The following is a 22,389-nucleotide window of genomic DNA, read 5'->3' as shown; positions in this document are numbered from 1 at the left end:
GCTAAACACTATGCTAGTAAATAACCGAGAGATCACTGAAGAAATCAAAGAGGAAATTAAAAAATACCTAGAAACAAGTAATGGTGAAAACACGACGACCCAAAACCTATGGGATGCAGGAAAAGCAGTCTTAAGAGGGAAGTTTATAGCAATACAATCCTACATGAAGAAAGAAGAAAAATCTCATATAAACAAAAATACCTTACACCTAAAGCAATTAGAGAAAGAAGGACAAAAAAGTCCAAAGTTAGCAGAAGGAAAGAAATCAAAAAGATCAGATCAGATATAAATAAAAGAGAAATGAAGTAAACAAAAGCAAAAATCAATACAAGCAAAACCTGGTTCTTTGAGAAGATAAACAAAATTGATAAACCATTAGCCAGACTCACCAAGGATAAAAGGGAGAAGACTCAAATCAACAGAATTAGAAATGAAGAGAAGAACTTACAATGGACACCACAGAAATACAAAGGATCATAAGAGACTACCACAGGCAACTATATGCTAATAAAATGGACAAACTGGAAGAAATGGACAAATTCTTAGAAAAGTACAACCTTCCAAACTGAACCAGGAAGAAATAGAAAATATGAACAGACCAATCATAAGCACTGAAATTGAAACTGTGTATAAAAATCTTCCAACATTCAAAAGCCCAGGAGCAGATGGCTTCACAGGTGAATTCTATGAAACATTTAGAGAAGAGCTAACACCTATCCTTATCAAACTCTTCCAAAGTATAGCAGAGGAAGGAACACTCCCAAACTCATTCTGCGAGGCAATCATCATCCTGATACCAAAATCAGACAAGGACATCACAAAGAAAGAAAACTACAGGCCAATATCACTGATGAACATAGATGCAAAAATACTCAACAAAATACTAGCACACAGAATCCAACAGCATATTAAAAGGATCACACACAATCATCAAGTAGGGTTTATCCTAGGAATTCAAGGATTCTTCAATGTATGCAAATCAATCTGTGTGATAATCCATATTAACAAATTGAAGGATGAAAACCATACGATAATCTCAATAGATGCAGAAAAAGCTTTTGACAACATTCAACACCCATTTAGGAGAAAAACTCTCCAGAAAGTAGGCATGGGGGAAACTACCTCAACATAATAAAGGCCAATTATGACAAACCCACAGGCAACATCGTTCTCAATGCTGACAAACTGAAAGCATCAGTTTGCAATCAGGAATAAGGCAAGGTTGCCCACTCTGCAACACTATTATTCAACATAGATTTGGAAGTCCTAGCCATAGCAATAAGGGGAGAAAAAGAAATAAAAGAAATCCAAATCAGAAAAGAAGAAGTAAAACTGTCACTGTTTGCAGATGACATAATACTATATACATAGAGAATCCTAAAGATGCTACCAGAAAATTACTAGAGCTAATCAATGAATTTGGTAAAGTAGCAGGATACAAAATTTAGGCACAGAAATCTCTTGCATTCCTATACACTAATGACAAAATATCTAAAAGAGAAATTAAGGAAACTCTCCCATTTACCATTGCAACAGAAAGAATAAAATACCTAGGAATAAACCTACCTAAGGAGACAAAAACCTCTATGGAGAAAACTACAAGACACGGATGAAAGAAATCAAAGACTATACAAACAGATGAAGAGATATACCATGTTCTTGGATTGGCGGAATCAACATTGTGAAAATGACTATAATACCCAAAGCAATCTACAGATTCAATGCAATCCCTATCATACTACCAATGGCATTTTTCACACAACTAGAACAAAAACTTTCACAATTTGTATGGAAACAGAAAAGACCTGGAAGAGCCAACATAATACTGAGAAAGAAAAGTGGACCTGGAGGAATCAGGCTGTCTGACTTCAGACTATACTGCAAATCTACAGTAATCAAGACAATATGGTACTGGCACAAAAACAGAAATATAGATCAATGGAACAGGAGAGGAAGCCCAGAGAAAAAACCATGCACATATGGTCACCTTATCTTTGATAAAGGAGGCAAGAATATACAATGGAGAAAAGGCAGCCTCTTCAATAATTGGTGCCAGGAAAACTCTGCTGATACATGTAAAAGAATGACATTAGAACACTTGTGAACACCATACACAAAAATAAACTCAAAATGGATTAAAGACCTAAATGTAAGGCCATACACTATAAAACACTTAGAGGAAAACATACGCAAAACACTCTGACATAAATCACAGCAAGACCCTTTTTGACCCACCTCTTAGAGAAATGGGAATAAAAACAAAAATAAACAAATGGGACCTAATGAAACTTAAAACCTTTTGCACAGCAAATGAAACCAAACAAGATGAAAAGACAACACTCAGAATGAGATAAAATATTTGCAATTGAAGCAACTGACAAAGGATTAATATCCAAAATATACAAGCAACACATGCACCTCAATAGCAAAAAAAAAAAAAAACCCAAACAAACCAGTCCAAAAATGGGTGGAAAACCTAAATAGACATTTCTCCAAAGAAGATATACAGACTACCAACAAACACATGAAAGGATGATGTTTAACATCACTAATCATTAGAGAAATGCAAATCAAAACCACAATGAGGTATCACCTCACACCAGTCAGAATGGCCATCATGAAAAACTGTACAAACAAAAAATGCTGGAGAGGGTGTAGAGATAAGGGAACCCTCTTGTACTGTTGGTGGGAATGTAAATTGATACAGCCACTATGGAGAAGAGTATGACAGTTCCTTAAAAAAGTAAAAATAAAACTACCATATGGCCCAGGAATCCCACTACTGGGCATATACCCTGTGAAAACCATAATTCAAAAAGACACATGTAAGCCAATGTTCATTGCAGCTCTATTTACAATAGCCAGGACATGGAAGCAACCTAAGTGTCCAAACAGAATTCAACAGTACATTAAAAGGATCATACACCATGATCAAGTGGAATTTATCCCAGCTATGCAAGGCTTCTTCATTAAATACAAATCAATCAATGTGATACACCATGTTAATAAATTGAAGAATAAAAACCATATGATATTCTCAGTAGATCCAGAGAAAGCTTTTGGCAAAATTCAAGACAAATTTATGATAAAAAACTCTCCAGATAGTGGGCATTGAGGGAACCTATCCCAACATAATAAAGGCCATGTACAACAACACACATCAAACATCATTCTCAGTGGTCAAACACTGAAAGCATTTCCTCTATCTAACATCAGGAAGAAGACAAGGATGTCTTTTCTTGCCACTAGTTTTCAACATAGTTTTGGAACTCCTAGCCACGGCAGTTAGAAAAGAGAAATAAATAAAAGGAATACAAATTAGAAAAGAAGAAGTAAAACTGTCACTGTTTGCAGATGACATGATACTATACATAGAGAATCCTAAAGATGCCACCAGAAAACTACTAGAGCTAATCAATGAATTTGGTAAAGTAGCAGGATACAAAATTAATGCACAGAAATCTCTTGCATCCCTGTACACTAACAACGAAAAATCTGAAAGAAAAATTAAGGAAACACTCTGACTTACCATTGCAACAAAAAGAATAAAATACCTAGGAATAAACCTACCTAAGGAGGCAAACATCCTGTATACAGAAAACTATAAGGCACTGATGAAAGAAATCAAAGATGACACAAACAGATGGAGAGATATACCTTGTTCTTGGACCGGAAGAATCAATATTGTGAAAATGACTATACTACCCAAAGCAATCTACAGATTCATTGCAATCCCTATCAAATTACCAATGGCATTTTTCACAGAATTGGAACAAAATATTTTTACAATTTGTATGGAAACAGAAAAGCCCCCGAATACCCAAAGCAATCTTGAGAAAGAAAAATGGAGCTGGAGGAATCAGGCTACCTGACTTCACACTATACTACAAAGCTACAGTAATCAAGACAATATGGTACTGGCAAAAAACCCAGAAATATAGATCAGTAGAACAGTATAGAAAACCCAGAGATAAACCCACATACGTATGGTCAACTAATCTATGACAAAGGAGACAAGGATATACAATGGAGAAAAGACAGCCTCTTCAATAAATGGTGCTGGTAAAACTGGACAGCTACATTTAAAGGAATGAATTTAGAGCACTCCTTAACACCATACACAAAAATAACCTCAAAATGGATTAAAGACCTAAATGCAAGACCGGACAGTATAAAACTCTTAGAAGAAAACATAGGCAAAACACCCTTTGACATAAATCACAGCAAGATCCTTTTTGACTCACCTCCTAGAGTAATGGAAATAAAAACAAAAATAAACAAATGGGACTTAATGAAACTTAAAAGCTTTCTCACAGCAAAGAAAGGAAACTATAAAAAAGACGAAAAGACAACACTCAGAATGGGAGAAAATATTTGCAAACAAAGTAACTGACAAAGGATTAATCTCCAAAATATACAAACAGCTCATACAGCTCAATATCAAAAACAAAAACAGCCTAATCCAAAAATGGGCAGAAGACCTAACTAGACATTTCTCCAAAGAAGTCATACAGATGGCCAAGAGGCAGATGAAAAGATGCTCAACATCACTAATTATTGGTGAAATGCTAATCAAAACTACCATGAGTTATCCCCTCACACCGGTTAGAATGGGCATCATCAGAAAATCTACAAACAATAAATTCTGGAGAGGGTGTGGAGAAAAGGGAACCAGCTTGCCCTGTTGGTGAGAATGTAAATTGTACAGCCACTATGGAGAACAGTATGGGTCCTGAAAAAACTAAAAATAGAACTACCATATGACCCAACAATCCCACTACTGGGCATATACCCAGAGAAAACCATAATTCAAAAAGGCACCTGCAGAGAGGAAGAGAGAATAAACTTTTTCTTTAGAAAAAAAAAGACACATGCACACCAATGTTCTTTGCAGCACTATTTACAATAGCCAGGTCATGGAAGCAACCTAAATGCCCATCGACAGACAAATGGATAAAGAAGATGTGGCACATATATACAATGGAATATTACTCAGCCATAAAAAGGAACGAAAGTGGGTCATTTGTAGAGACATGGATGGACCTAGAGACTGTCATACAGAGTGAAGTAAGTCAGAAAGAGAAAAACAAATATCGTATATTAACGCATATATGCGGAATCTAGAAAAATGGTACAGATGAACCAGTTTGCAAGGCAGAAATAGAGACACAGATGTAGAGAACAAACATATGGACACCAAGGGGCAAAAGTGGTGGGGGTGTGTGTGATGAATGGGGAGATTGGAATAGACATATATACACTAATATGTATAAAGTGGGTAACTAATAAGATCCTCCTGTGTAGCACAGGGAGCTCCACTTCTCTGTACAGTAGAAACTAACACATCATTGTAAAGCAACTATACCTCAATAAAAAAATTCAAAAAAAACTTTATTAAAGTCATTACAGAAGATCTGCCTTATCTCTATGTTTCTGATGACCTGAGTGCTGGCTCATATTTGGCTAAATTAAACCTCTGGTAACGCTGAGGGGAATGGATAAAGGACAATGAATCTGGAACAAATTTTTATTTGTATCTTCCAGGCACCAAAGGACAATACCAACCTTTAATCACAGTAATTTTGGGGGCTGGGAATTTTTTCTTCCAAGAAAATACAGCAGCAGAATCAGCAAGAATAATCAGTCCAATGATTATAAATTCTCAGAGGATTCTATTATTGTTTTCAATGAGCAGGTAAAGAAACAGATTTCCTCATTTGAGACTTTTGCAGGAAGGCAGATTTTCCCACACATAATCCCTCAATGAGAGTACCCTTGAGTGTCTCATATATAAGAAAGTGCTTCTTTACAGCCTAAACCTGCTTAGAGGTAAAGCTGATATTCCAATTCCCAGTGGTTATTCTTCTCACAAAGGGTGATTTAGCATGTCTCTCTGTTCTCTGATGGACTTTTGATTGATGCTCTCCTTGCATCTATGTTAAAAAAAATGTTTATTGAACTCTGACTATGTATAGACTATACCAGGTAAACTGGAATGAAACACAGATACCAACTATACTATAGTTTATTATCTATTTAGTGTTATGCATTACTCATGTCTAAAGAAATAACTACAAAGTCATATAACAAAAGATGCATATTGAAAATAAATGTATCTAACAGCTTATGCAAACACCACAGGAAAAAACAACAACAACCTCCCTGCAAACAAAAGTCCAGAATGCTATGGCTTGACTGGGGATTTCTACAAAACATACAAGAAGAGCTTATATCTATCTTTCTCAAACTACTTCAAAAGATTGAAGAGGAGGGAATATTCCCAAAGTCACTCTATGAAGCCACCATCACCCTGATACCAAAACCAGACAAAGATTCTACCCAAAATAAGAAAATTACAGGATAATATCTTTAATGAGTATAGATGCAGTATAACTATATTTGAAGATAGGATCTGTAAGGAGGTAATTAAGGTTAAATGAAGTCGTAGGGCGGGTCCTGATCCAATAGGATTAATGTCCTTTAAGAGAAGACACAAGACAGCTCACTGTCTCTCTCTTTGCCATGTGAAGACAGCACCAAAACAGCTGTCTGCAAGCCAGGATGAGGGTTTCACCAGAAACCAAAGCAATCAGCATCTTTTCTTCGAGCTCCCAGCTTCCAGAACTGTGAGACAGTGTCTGCTGTTTAAGCAATCTGCAGTATTTTTCTGCAGCAGCGCAAGCAGAATACTACAGTAGAAAAATAATAGCTCATCTCTACCTAGTATGTGAGGATATATTAATAATACTACAGTAGTTCAACCCTGCATATGAGAATCTCATGTTCGTGTTTAAAACAAGAAATCAAGACTCTTGTTGTTATTTCTTGGGATAATGTTAGCTTTCTCCTAAAATCTTTATTGTTTTATATTTCAGGTTCATATCTATATTTCTCTTGAGATAATGTTGTATGCATATTATGAGACAGGGATCAAGTTTCTTTTTTAAAGTTATTTATTCAGTTGACTCAATACCATTTATGGAAAAAACTGTCTTCAATACTCTGAAGTTCCACACTTGTTAAGAATTAAATGTCCTTGTGTGGGGGTCTATTTCTGAACTCTCTGTTTTATTCAGTTTTCCCTCTATGATTGTACCAGTATCCACTGTTTTAATTACAGTTAGCCTTGAAATGCATTTTGATGTCTGGTAAAAGCAATTCTTCTTTTTTTTCTCCTTCAAGGTTGCCTAATTATATTTGGTTATTAGCATTTGCATATGCATTTCCTCTGACCCTTTCAAGTTATACACACAGACTCATTTTTTTTTTTTTTTTTTTTTGCGATATGCGGGCCTCTCACACTTGTGATCTCTCCTGCTGTGGAGCACAGGCTCCAGGGGCTCAGGACCAATGGCCATGACTCACGGGCCCAGCCACTCCACGGCACGTGGGATCCTCTAGGGCCGGGGCACGAACCCGTGTCCCCTGCATCGGCAGGCGGACTCTCAACCAGGGAAGCCCCACAGACTCATTTTGATTGAGCTTCTAATTAATCCATAGATCAAATTTCCATATATTAACCTCCTTAAAATACTACATCTTCTACTCCTTATCATGGAATAATTCTCAATTTATTTAGGACTTCCTCAATTTCTCTCAATGATAGTTTATAGATTTCTATGTACATATCTTTAGATTTATTCCTAAAATATTAAAAATGCCCCCATGCATCTTTAGTTCTGTGGGTTCTTAAATTTCATTTCTAACTGTTCATTATAGAAATGTAAAGAGACCATTTGTTTTTTTGCGGTACGCAGACCTCTCACTGTTGTGGCCTCTCCCATTGCGGAGCACACGCCCCGGACGCGCTGGCTCAGCGGCCATGGCTCACGGGCCCAGCCACTCCGCGGCATGTGGGATCCTCCTGGACCGGGGCATGAACCCGTGTCCCCTGCATCGGCAGGCGGACTCTCAACCACTGCGCCACCAGGGAAGCCCAACAATTGGTTTTTATATACTGATTTCTTCTCAATGGCTTTGCTAAATTTATTACTTCAAGTAGTTCAACTGTAGATTCTTCTGGATTTTCCACTGTCGTCCTGTTAATAACTCATTTCCAATTATAATAACTTGTATTTCTTTACTTGCCTTATTACAGTAGCTAAGACCTTAAGTAAAAATTTAAATATAAATGTTGGTTGATGGCATTGTGGCCTCATTCTTGGTGTCAGAGGGAAATCTTTGTACATTTCAACATTTATATAAATCAATATGACTTTTATCTAGAGTTCTTAAAGAGCATCTCTTTAATCAGTCAGGGAAATTCTTTTCTATTCCTAGTGTCCCAAGAGCCTTATCATAAATGCATATTGTTTAAACATAAAAATCTGGGTTTTTGAGAGTTTATTATTTTATTTTTCTCCTTTAATATTTTAATGTTGTTATTTACACTGACTGATTTTGTTTGTTTTCATCATTCCTAGAAATATCTTTATTTCAAGTGCTCTTAAACACTTCTTTGCATGTATTACAGACGGATATAACTTCCACTCACTGGTATGGCGCTGTTCTCAACGCATCTCACAAGAGGCATCTTAGAAATGTCTTAACTACAAGTATTCTCAAACACTTCTCTGAATGAATTTCAGAATGGTTGTAACTTCCATTCACTGATATAACACTGTTCTCAGTGCAGCTTGCAAGCAGCATCTTAGAAACATCTCTATTACAAGTGTTCTTAAAAACATCTCTATGTGCTTAACAGAATGGGTATAAATTTATTTCACTCATAAAACACTTTTAAATGCAGCTTACAATTAGTGTTCTGAGAAACACCCTTGTGTGTGTGTGTGTGTTGTGTGTGTGCGTATAAATCAGCTCTTTCGTTTTATTTATTTTTTATTGATATATGCACGACTTAAACCATTATATTAGTTACAGGTGTACAATCAAATGATTTGATATTTGTATATGTTGTGAAATGATCACCACTATGAGTCTAGTTACAACATCCATCACCACACAGTTACAATGTTTTTCTTGTGATGAGAACTTTTAAGATCTACTCTCTAAGTGACTTTCAATACACAATACAGTATTATTAGCTATAGTCACCACGCTGTACATTACATCCCCAGGACTTATTTATTTTAGAACTGGAAGTTTGTACCTTTTGGCCACTTTCACCCATTTCACTCAGCCCCATCCCTGCCTCTGGCAACCACTAATCTGTTTTCTACATGCATAAGTTTGTTGTTTTTCAATTGATTTTCAAATATTGATATTACCTTACATTATGAGAGCAAACCCTTTTTGGTTTTGTTATGTATAACCCTTTTATAGATCATTGGACTTCATTTTTCAATTTTCCTGAAATTTGCATCAACGTTTATGAGCACCATGTGTCTGTAATGATCCTTCTTACATAGTTAATAGAATTTATTGTGACTCTATCTGTGTCTGGAGTTTTCTTTTTAAGAAGGTGTTTATTTATAATTAATTTCTTTTAAAAGCTAGAAGGCTATTTATATTTCCCATTTACTTCCATTTTATTTATGATAATTTGTATTTTCTAGGAAGTTAAACATTTCAACTACATTTTTATATTGAATGGCCTAATGCTGTTCATGGTACATTTTTCATTCTTGATATTGGTTAGTTGAGAAATCTCCATTTTATTTTTTCAGTGAAACATACTAGAGGTTTACCTGAATTATTAATCCTATTAAAGAACGAGCCTCTGGCTAGTCTACTTGTTATATGTTTGCTTTCTTTTATTAATTTCTGTTCTTGGTTTTGTTATTTCCTTCCACATATATTCTTTTGGCTAAATTTGTTGTCAAATTTGTAATGTAATGTACATTTGTAATTACCCAATTTAGTGATTGTATCAGAAATAATATTACTTTCTCACTTTCTAATATATTCATTTCAAGCTACAAAATTCTCTGCAAGCATTGCTTTCCACCCAGCGCACAAACTTTTATATAAGCAAACTCATTATTAATCAAAGCATAATATTTTCTGATTGCTTTTGTGATTTTTTTCATTGACCTGTGGGTGATTTAGAAATATAATTATTAATATCCCGACCTATAAATTATTTTTCTAGTTTTTTTATTGATTTCTGGCTCAATTTCAATCTTGGGTCGGAGAATATACTCTGAATTATTTCAATCCTTTGAAATTATTAGACATCTATAGGCCCAATATGTAAATTGTAATAAATGTCTGGTGTGCAACTTTCACGGACTATATTTGGTGAATGTAGTGTTTTTATACACAGTTAGATCAGCAGTATTAATAGCGTTTCACAATCTATCACCTTGCTAGGTTTTTCCCCCCCGCTTGCTTATTCAATCAATTACATCCACGCCCTCTAGTGGCCATAAATATTAATGCACTTAATAACGTTCTTGTGGGAAATCAACATTTGTCCTGTCAGTCGTGCGTGATTGCTCACAATTCTCTTTAATAATTGGCCCACCTCTTTGGACAGGCTCTGGCGCGGGACCACGCTTCCTTCCCTCTCACCCCCAGTATAGTCCTCCAATACGTGGATGAACTCCTCCTCTGTAGCCCATCTCTCAGCCTCTCAAAACAGCATACTGCTGACCTCCTCAATTATCTCGATTCTCGCTGCTATCGGGTCTCTCCAGCCAAGGCCCAACTGTCTACACCCCCAGTAACCTACCTGGGAATCCACCGTACCCCCACAACAAAGAGCCTGACAGCCGACCGCACCCAGGCCGTCCACGACCTCCAACCTCCAGAGATAGCTGACCAGATTCTCTCCTTTCTGGGCCTGATAGGATTTTTCCGACACTGGATCCCTAACTTTGCTCTTCTTGCTAAACCCCTATATTTGGCTGCTAAAGAAAACCCCCAAGGACCCCTTACCTCTGCCTCCCAGAACGTACCTTTTCCCCCTTTAAGAGTCCCCATATTTCTTGATTTAGAAAGACAGAACCTCACAATTTGCTATGGCAGCCACCCAAATTTAACTAATGATGCACTCCCTTGCAACTCATCCCCCCCTGTAACTATGCCAATGGGGGCCCTACCAGCCCTGTTCCTTTGGTGTAATGGCTCCCTTACAAAAGAGGTCAACTCTTCCTCCCCCTTCCCATGTATCCCCATCACCCTTGTTCCACAACTCACATTATATGGCCAAGCTGAATTTCTCTCACTTACCACACAACTCTCTAGCCGACAGAAAAGGGCCATCTTTCTCCCTATGGTTGCAGGCACTTCCCTCGCCTCCTCTCTCTCATTGCTGCAGGCATCGGGGGACGAGCCCTAACACACAGTGTCTCAACATCCCGCGACCTAGAACAGAAACTCCAACTAGACATTGAGGCCTCTGCTGTCTCTATCACCTCCCTCCAGCCCCAGATCACCTCTGTAGCCCGAGCTGCCCTCCAAAGTCGACGCACCCTGGACCTTCTGATAGCCGACAGAGGAGGTACCTGCCTCTTCCTACAGGAAGAATGCTGCTACCACATCAACGAGACAGGGGTCATTGAGGACAATGTGGATGCTCTCCGACCCTTAAAAGAAGAACTCCAATGCAAGCAGCAACAATCCACCTCCCCCATCCCTGACTGGTGGCGGTCCACCCTCTATACCTGGCTGACGCCAATCCTAGGCCCCTTAATCTATATCTGCATCCTATTCATGCTTGCCCCTGTTTCCTCCGGTTTCTCCTCAGTTGCATACAAGAAGTCTCTCGGGTGGTGGTGAATCAGATGCTCCTCCACCTATATACCTTACTACCCACAGAACCCCCTGCTGCCACCCTCCCCTAACCTACGGACCGTTGGCCACCCGACTCCCTTCCGGTGCCCCCGTACAGCAGGAAGTAGCCAGAGACCAAACGTCACCCCATTACACCATAGAAGTCGGGATGTAAGGCCAGCAGGTCCGGGGAAGGGCCCAAAGAGCTAGTCGGAACCCACGCCAAGGAGGCTGATGCAACCAACACCCGACATTGCCACAACAGTCTCCCCGCTCCCGAGGGGCAGAACTAATGGCTCTGAGGCTGATGCAACCAGCACCTGACATTGCCACAACACCCGAGAGATTACCAATAAAGGGCTGCTTCACAGAGCAAGCAACTCCCTTGCGTCCACCCCTATAAATTTTGTTCGCGCCCACACCTGGGCGCGACTTCTCTGGCCCCTTTCTCTCGGACCAGTGAACCTCGCCCGGGAGCATTCCCAAATAAAGCTTGCTTAAGCTCTCCTCCGTCTTTGGTGCTGTTCCTAACATTTTATGCCAAAACCCAGGTGGGGTACACAGCCCCACAAATTACCATTGGGCCACCCCTCCAGACCGGGGACCTCTGCTCATCCACCCAAACCGGCAGAAGTGGGGTAAGTCCCTCCTTCGTTCCCCTTGACCCCCGGTGTCCCTACCCACTGGACTCCCTGTCCTTAACCGCGGCTGCGTCAGGGCATCCTCCATCATCCCTCCGAGCCTCGGGCAATTGTGGAGACGTCCCAACCGACTGACTGCTCTCCGATCCGCCGTGACCAGAGATGTATCTCTCTTTCTCTGTTCTCCTGGGGACAGGCCGGATGTCATGGGGTTTCAGATTCCAAACCAGTTCTTAGGACACCCCTGGGGTGTCTCCAGGCCAACTTTACAAAACTCGGCTTTTCTCAAGATCTCCACCACAGTCGGCTCGTATTTTATTCCACCGAGGCCTGGCCACAGTACCCTCTAGACAATCAATTTAAATGGCCTGCTGAAGGGACTTTCGATTTCAACATCCTCCACGATTTAGATAACTGCTGCCTCAGGACGGGTAAATGGTCCGAGGTCCCCTACGTCCAGGCCTTCTGGTATTTATGCTCCCACCCTTCCCTCTGCATCGATTGTTCCACTTCCCAGATGCTTCTTTCCCAACAGACATCTCCTACATCCAAGCCCCTAATTTCCTTTGACGATGATCCCTCTCCTCTAACCGACCCACCCAAACTCTCGCCTCTCCCCGCTCCAGAGCTCCTCTGCAACCCCACCCTACCCTGGACTGGCCCCTCTCCCTCCTGAGCCCACCCCAACGCCCCCCACTGCTCCCCCGCTTCCCCCAGCAGCCTCCCCCTTGGCTTCCCCTTCCCCCGCTTCCTCCCCCTCCACCCCTCTCTCCTCACCCCTCTGCTCGCCAATCAGCTCACACACCCGCTCTCACCACCATGACTCCCAAGACCCAAACCTTCTCTGTCCCTTAAGAGAGCTGGCTGGAGCGGAAGGATTAGTTAGGCTTCATGTTCCCTTTGCCCTCCAAGATCTCTCTCAAATAGAAAAGCGATTAGGCTCCTTTTCTGCCGACTCCTCCCACTACCTCAAAGAATTTCGCTACCTCTCTCAAGCTTATGATCTAACCTGGCACGACATCTTTGTGATCCTAGCTTCTACTCTGACCCCCGATGATAGGGAACGAATTCAAACTGCTGCCCAAAACGACGCTGATCAGGTCCACCTCACTGATAACTCTATGCTCGTCAGAGCCACTGTCGTTCCTGGCACCGATCCGGGCTGGAGTTATCAACACGGCCAAGATGGTCGCCGCAAATGTGATCTAATGATCCAATGCCTCTTGGCTAGTATGCAGGCTGCCTCCTACAAGATTGCCAACTTCAAAAAGCTAAAAGAGATAACCCAAGAGCCCAATGAAACTCCAGCCGTTTATCTCAACCGCCTCACAGAGGCCATGACTCTGTGCACCCTCTTGGACCCTGACAGCCCCGCAGGCGCAGTGGCCTTGGCCACCCACTTTTTCACACAATCAGCTCCTGATATCAGAAATAAAACTTAAGTGGGCAGAGGACGGCCCCCAGACTCCCATCTGAGACCTGGTAAAAGTGCCCTTTAAAGTGTATAATGCCCGTGAGGATTTGGCAGAATCCAGCCTACAGGCTCGGATGCAATGAAAGGTGGCCCTCCAAACTCAAGCCCTCGCAGGCACCCTGTGGCCGGCCATCTCCCATGGACAACAACCACGTGACCCGCCGAAGGCAAACCCACCAGGGTCCTGCTTCAAGTGCGGAAAAGAGGGGCACTGGGCTTGCCAATGGCCCTATCCCTGGCCTCCTTCCAAGCCCAGCCTTGGCTGCGGGCTAACAGGCCATTGGAAGAGTGACTGCCCTACGACTGACCCTCCCTCAGCACCTCCACGCGGAGAGCGAACTGACCCGATGGCTCCACCACTCGAACTCCTGGGATTGGCTGACGACTGACGTCACCTGGACTCGATGACCCCCATCAACCTCGCAGAGTCCAGGGTAATGCTACAGGTAGCGGGTAAGTCCATCTCATTCCTTGTGGACATGGGGGCTACCTATTCGGTCTTCCCTACATATTCTGGGCCAGTTTTTCCTTCCCCGATCTCGGTTATGGGCATCGACAGTAAGCCGTCCTTGCCACTCCAGACCGGCCCTCTCTCATGTTACGTCGAGTGGCTCCCTTTTACTCATTCTTTCTTAGTCATACCGTCCTACCCGGTTCCTCTGCTAGGTCGTGATGTTCTCGTCCAAATAGTGGCCTCTCTGCAACTGGCCAGACTTGATCCTAAGGTCTCCTCCACTCAACTCCTGCTATCCCTCCTCATTCTGGCAGCAGAGCCCTCTCCCTCCTCTATTCCTCCTCCCATCTCCCCCAACCAGATACACCCCCAGTTGTGTGATACATCAAAATCCATAATAGCGACACACCACCCCACTGCCCTAATCTGTCTTAAAGACCCCTCCAAGTTTCCAGCAGGCTCCAATTCCCCATTTCTGAAACTCATCTAAGGTGCTTACGACCTATTATCACCAGACTCTTAGAACAGGGGCTCCTCGTCCCCACGGACTCTCCCTGCAATGCCCCCATCCTGTCTGTCCACAAGGCCTCAGGAGATTACCACCTGGTCCAGGACTTCCGACTGATCAATGAGGCAATAATTCCCCTCCACCCAGTTGTGCCAAACCTGTACACTTTGCTCTCCCATATGCCCCCGTCCAACACCCATTTTACAGTCCTCGATCTCAGAACCACCTTCTTTATTATTCCCCTACACCGTGATTCCTACTTCCATTTTGCTTTCACCTGGACAGATCCGGTTACCCAGGCTTCCCGCCAGCTCACCTGGACGGTTCTTCCCCAGTGCTTCCGTGACAGCCCCCACCTCTTTGGACAGGCTCTGGTGCGGGACCTCGCTTCCCGCCCTCTCACCCCCAGTATAGTCCTCCAATACGGGGATGACCTCCTCCTCTGTAGCCCATCTCACAGCCTCTCAAAACAGCATACTGCTGACCTCCTCAATTACCTTGGCTCTCGTGGCTATCAGGTCTCTCCAGCCAAGGTCCAACTGTCTACACCCTCAGTAACCTAGCTGGGAATCCACCTTACCCCCACAACAAAGAGCCTGACAGCCGACTGCATCCAGGCCATCCACGACTTCCAACCTCCAGAGACAGCTGGCCAGATTCTCTCCTTTCTGGGCCTGATAGGATTTTTCCGACACTGGATCCCTAACTTTGCTCTTCTTGCTAAACCCCTATATTTGGCTGCTAAAGAAACCCCCCCAAGGACCCCTTACCTCTCCCTCGCAGAAGTTACCTTTTCCCCCTTTAAGAGTCCCCGCAATTCTTGATTTAGAAAAAAAGAACCTCACAATTTGCAATGGCAGCAACTCAAATTTAACTAATGATGCACTCCCTTGCAACTCATCCCTCCCTGTAACTACGCCAATGGGGGCCCCACGAGGCCTGTTATTTTGGTGTAATGGCTCCCTTACAAAAGAGGTCAACTCTTCCTCCGCCTTGCCATGTATCCCCGTCACCCTTGTTCCAAAACACACATTATATGTCCAAGCCGAATTTCTATCACTTACCACACAACTCTCTAGCCGACAGAAAAAGGCCACCTTTCTCCCTATCATTGCAGGCATTTCCCTTGCCTCCTCTCTCTTGTCAAGGCGGACATCGGAGGACGAGCCCTAACACACATGACATTGCCACGACACTCGAGAGATTACCAATAAAGGGCTGCTTCACAGAGCAAGCACCTCCCTTGCATCCACTCCTATAAATTTTGTTCGGGCCCACACCTGGGCGCGACTTCTCTGGCCCCTTTCTCTCGGACCAGTGAACCTTGCCCGGGAGCATTCCCAAATAAAGCTTGCTTAAGCTCTCCTCCGTCTTTGGTGCCGTTCCTAAAATTTTGTGCCAAAACCCGGGTGGGGTACACAGGCCCACAAATTACCACGGGGCCACCCCTCCAGACCGGGGACCTCTGCTCACCCACCCAACCTGGCAAAGCGGGGTAAACCCCTCCTTCGTTCCCCTTGACCGCTGGGGTCCCTACCCACCGGACACCCTGTCCTTAACCGCGCCTACGTCAGGGCCTCCTCCATCCTCCCTCCGAGCCTTGGGCAATTGTGGAGACGTGCCCACCGACTGAGTGCTCTCCGATCCGCTGTGACCAGGGACGTATCTCTCTTTTCTGTTCTCCTGGGGACAGGCCGGATGTCATGGGGACTTCAGAATACAAACCAGATCCTAAGACACCCCTGGGGTGTCGCCTGGCCAAATTTACAAAACTCGGCTTTTCTCAAGATCTCCGCCGCAGGTGGCTCATATTTTATTCCACCGAGGCCTGGCCACAGTACCCTCTAGACAATCAATTTAAATGGCCTGCTGAAGGGACTTTCGATTTCAACATCCTCCAGGATTTAGATAACTGCTGCCTCAGGACGGGTAAATGGTGCGAGGTCCCCTACGTCCAGGCCTTCTGGTATTTACGCTCCCGCCCTTCCCTCTGCATCGATTGTTCCACTTCCCATATCCTTCTTTCCAAACAGACATCTCCTGCATCCAAGCCCCTAATTTACTTTGACGATGACCCCTCTCCACTAACCGACCCACCCGAATCTCTCACCACTCCCCGCTCCAGAGCTCCTCTCCAACACCCACTCTACCCTGGACTTGCCCCTCTCCCTCCTGAGTCCAACCCAGCACCCTGCAACGCTGCCCCGCTTCCCGCAGCAGCCTCCCCCTTGGCCTCCCCTTCCCCCGCTTCCTTCCCCTGCACCTCTCTCTCCTTGCCCATCTGCTCGCCAATCAGCTCACACACCCGCTCTCACCACCCCGACTCCCAAGACCCAAACCTTCTCTTTCCCTTAAGAGAGGTAGAGGAGCAGAAGGATTAGTTAGTGATCATGTTCCCTTTTCCCTCCAAGATATCTCTCAAATAGAAAAGCGTTTAGGCTCCTTTTCTGCCAACTCCTCCCACTACATCAAAGAATTTCGCTTCCTCTCTCAAACTTATGATCTAACCTGGCACATCTTTGTGATCCTAGCTTCTACTCTGACCCCCGATGATAGGGAAGGAATTCAAACTGCTGCCCGAAACCATGCAGATCAGGTCCACCTCACTGATAACTCTATTCCCGTCGGAGCCACTGCCATTCCTGGCAACGATCCGGGCTGGAGTTTTCAGGACGGCCAAGACGGTCGCCGCAAATGTGATCTAATGATCCAATGCCTCTTGGCCGGTATGCAGGCTGCCTCCCACAAGAGTGTCAACTTCGAAAAGCGATAACCCAAGAGCCCAATGAAACTCCAGTCGTTTAACTCAACCACCTAACAGAGGCCCTAACTCTGTACACCTGCTTGGACCCTGACAGCCCCACAGGCGCCCCCCACCACTCCCCTGCTTCCCCCAGCAACATCCCCCTTGGCTTCCCCTTCCCCCACTTCCTCCCCCTCCACCTCTCTCTCCTCACCCCTCTCCTCACCATTCAGCTCACACACCCACTCTCACCACCACGACTCCCAAGACCCAAACCTTCTCTGTTCCTTAAGAGAGGTGGCCGGAGTTGAAGGATTAGTTAGGGTTCATGTTCCATTTGCCCTCCAATATCTCTCTCAAATAGAAAAGCGATTAGGCTCCTTTTCTGCCGACTCCTCCCACTACCTCAAAGAATTTCGATACCTCTCTCAAGCTTATGATCTAACCTGGCACGACATCTTTGTGATCCTAGCTTCTACTCTGACCCCCGATGAGAGGGAACGAATTCAAACTGCTGCCTGAAACCACGCAGATCAGGTCCACCTCACTGAGAACTCTATGCCCGTCGGAGCCACTGTCGTTCCTGGCACCGATCTGGGCTGGAGTTATCAGGACGGCCAAGACGGTCACCGCAAATGCAATCTAATGATCCAATGCCACTTGGCTGGTATGCAGGCTGCGTCCCACAAGATTGTCAACTTCGAAAATCTAAAAGAGATAAACCATGATCCCAGTGAAACTCCAGCTGTTTATCTCAACTGCCTTACAGAGGCCCTAACTATTTACACACCCTTGGACCCTGACAGCCCGCAGCCAAAGCAGCCTTGGCCACCCACTTTATCACCCAATCAGCTCCTGGTATCAGAAAAAAAACTTAAACGGGCAGAGGACGGCCCCCAGACGGCCATCTGAGACCTGGTAAAAATGCCCTTTAAAGTCTATAATGCCCGTGAGGATTTGGCAGAATCCAGCCGACAGGCTCGGATGCACCGAAAGGTGGCCCTCCAAACTCAAGCCCTCGCAGGCACCCTGTGGCCGGCCATCTCCCATGGACAACATCCACGTGACACGCCGAAGGCAAACCCACCAGGGGCCTGCTTCAAGTGCAGAAAAGAGGGGCACTGGGCTCGCCAATGTCCCAATTCCCGGCCTCCTTCCAAGCCCAGCCCTGGCTGCGGGCTAACAGGCCATTGGAAGAGTGACTGCCCTACGAACGGCCCTCCCTCAGTGCCTCCACGCGGAGAACGAACCGACCCGATGGCTCTACCACTCGAACTCCTGGGATTGGCTGACGACTGACATCACCCGGACTCGAAGACCCCCATCACCCTCGCCGAGCCCAGGGTAACGCTACAGGTAGCGGGTAAGACCATCTCATTCCTTGTGGACACGGTGGCTACCTATTCAGTCTTGCCTACATATTCCGGGCCAGTTTTGCCTTCCCAGATCTCGGTTATGGGCATCGACGGTAAGCCGTCCTTCCCGCTCCAGACCGTCCCTCTCTCATGTTACATCGAGAGGCTCCCTTTCACTCATTTTTTCTTAGTCATACCGTCCAACCCGAATCCTGCGCAAGGTCGTGATGTTCTCTTCCAATTAGGGGCCTCTCTCCAACTGGCCAGACTTGATCCTAAGGTCTCCTCCTCTCAACTCCTGCTTCCCCTGCTCAGTCTGGCAGTGGAGCCCTCTCCCTCCTCTCTTCCTCCTCCCATCTCCCCCAACCGGATACACCTCCAGGTCTGTGATACATCAAAACCCATAATAGCGACACACCACGCCCCTGTCCTAATCCGTCTTAAAGACCCCTCCAAGTTTCCAGCCAGGCCCCAATTCCAGATTTCTGAAACTCATCTAAGGGGCTTATGACCTATTATCACCAGACTCTTAGACCAGGGACTCCTCGTCCCCACGGACTCTCCCTGCAATGCCCCCATCCTGTCTGTCCACAAGGCCTCAGGAGATTACGAACTGGTCCAGGACTTCCAACTGATCAATGAGGCGATAATTCCCCTCCACCCAGTTGTGCCAAACCCGTACACTTTGCTCTCCCATATGCCCCCGTCCAACACCCATTTTACTGTCCTCGATCTCAAAACTGCCTTCTTATTATTCCCCTACACCCTGATTCCTACTTCCATTTTGCTTTCACATGAACAGACCCGGATACCCAGGCTTCCCGCCAGCTCACCTGGACGGTTCTTCCCCAGGGCTTCCGCGGCAGCCCCCACCTCTTTGGACAGGCTCTGGTGCGGGACCACGCTTCCTGCCCTCTCACCCCCAGTATAGACCTCCAATACGGGGATGACCTCCTCCTCTCTAGCCCATCTCACAGCCTCTCAAAACAGCATACTGCTGACCTCCTCAATTACCTCGGCTCTCGTGGCTATCGGGTCTCTCCAGCCAAGGCCCAACTGTCTACACCCTCAGTAACCTAGCTGGGAATCCACCTTACCCCCACAACAAAGAGCCTGACAGCCAACCACACCCAGGCCATCCACGCCCTCCAACCTCCAGACACAGCTGACCAGATTCTCTCCTTTCTGGGCCTGATAGGATTTTTCCGACACTGGATCCCTAACTTTGCTCTTCTTGCTAATCCCCTATATTTGGCTGCTAAAGAAAACCCCCAAGGACCCCTTACCTCTCCCTCCCAGAACTTACCTTTTCCCCCTTTCAGTCCCCATATTTCTTGATTTAGAAAAACAGAACCTCACAATTTGCTATGGCAGCCACCCAAATTTAACTAATGATGCACTCCCTTGCAACTCACCCCCCCCCATAACTACGCCAATGGGGGCCCCACCAGGCCTGTTCCTTTGGTGTAATGGCTCCCTTACAAAAGAGGTCAACACTTCCTTCCCCTTCCAATGTATCCCCGTCACCCTTGTTCCACAACTCACATTATATGGCCAAGCCGAATTTCTCTCACTTACCACACAACTCTCTAGCAGACAGAAAAGGGCCATCTTTCTCCCTATGATTGCAGGCACTTCCCTCGCCTCCTCTCTCTCACCGCTGCAGGCATCGGGGGACGAGCCCTAACACACAGTGTCTCAACATCCCGCGACCTAGAACAGAAACTCCAGCTAGACATTGAGGCCTCTGCTGTCTCTATCACCTCCCTCCAGCCCCAGATCACTTCTGTAGCCCGAGCTGCCCTCCAAAGTCAACGCACCCTGGACCTTCTGACAGCCGACAGAGGAGGTACCTGCCTCTTCCTACAGGAAGAATGCTGCTACCACATCAACGAGACAGGGGTCATTGAGGACAATGTGGATGCTCTCCGACGCTTAAAAGAAGAACGCCAATGCAGGCAGCGACAATCCACCTCCCCCATCCCCGACTGGTGGCGGACCACCCTCTATACCTGGCTGACACCAATCCTAGGCCCCTTAATCCTTATCTGCATCCTATTCATGCTTCCCCCCTGTCTCCTCAGCTTTCTCCTCAGTTGCATACAAGAAGTCTCTCGGGTGGTGGTGAATCAGATGCTCCTCCACCCATATACCTTACTACTCACAGAACCCCCCGCTGCTGCCCTCCCCTAACCTATGGACCGTTGGCTGCCCGACTCCCTTCCGGCGCCCACGTACATCAGGAAGTAGCCAGAGACCAAACGTCGCCCCATTACACCAAAGAAGTCGGGATGTAAGGCCAGCAGGTCCGGGGAAGGGCCCAGGGAGCTAGTCGGAACCCCCGCCAAGGAGGCTGATGCAACTGACACCCGACATTGACACAACAGTCTTCTCGCTCCCCGAGGGGCGGAACTAACGGCTCTCAGGCTGATGCAACCGACAACTGACATTGCCACAACACCCGAGAGATTACCAAAAAGGGGCTGCTTCACACGGCAAGCACCTCCCGTTGGCCCACCCCTATAGATTTTGTTCGCGCCCACACCCGGTCGCGACTTCTCTGGCCCCTTTCTCTCGGACCAGTGAACCTCGCCCGGGAGCATCCCCAAATAAAGCTTGCTTAAGCTCTCCTCCGTCTTTGGTGCCGTTTCTTACAGAAAACATAGGCAGAACACTCTATGACATAAATCACAGCAAGATCCTTTTTGACCTACTCCTAGAGAAATGGAATTAAAAACAAATATAGACAAATGGTACCTAATGAAACTTCAAAGCTTTTGCGCAGTAAAGGAGACCATAAATAAGACCAAAAGACAACCCTCAGATTGGAGAAAATATTTGCGAATGAAGCAACTGACAAAGGATTAATCTCCAAAATTTCGAAGCAGCTCATGCAGCTCAGCAACAGAAAACCAAACAACCCAATCCAAAAATGGGCAGAAGACCTAAATAGACATTTCTCCAAAGAAGATATACAGACTGCCAACAAACACATGAAAGAATGCTCAGCATCATTAATCATTAGAGAAATGCAAATCAAAGCTACAATAAGATATCATCTCACACCAGTCAGAATGGCCATCATCAAAAAATCTAGAAACAATAAATTCTGGAGAGAGTGTGGAGAAAAGGGAACACTCTTGCACTGCTGGTGGGAATGTGAATTGGTTCAGCCACTATGGAGAACAGTATGGAGGTTCCTTAAAAAACTACAAATAGAACTACCATATGACCCAGCAATCCCACTACTGGGCATATACCCTGAGAAAACCATAATTCCAAAAGAGTCATGTACCAAAATATTCATTGCAGCTTTATTTACAATAGCCAGGAGATGGAAGCAACCTAAGTGTCCATCATCGGATGAATGGATAAAGAAGATGTGGCACATATATACAATGGAATATTACTCAGCCATAAAAAGAAACGAAATTGAGCTATTTGTAATGAGGTGGATAGACCTAGAGTCTGGCATACAGAGTGAAGTATGTCAGAAAGAGAAAGACATATACTGTATGCTAACAGATATATATGGAAT

This window comes from Orcinus orca, chromosome 2, assembly GCF_937001465.1.
Source record: "Orcinus orca chromosome 2, mOrcOrc1.1, whole genome shotgun sequence".
Taxonomy (NCBI): Eukaryota; Metazoa; Chordata; class Mammalia; order Artiodactyla; family Delphinidae; genus Orcinus; species Orcinus orca.
The sequence above is the reverse complement of the archived record's forward strand: the minus strand, read 5'-3'. Positions refer to the sequence as shown.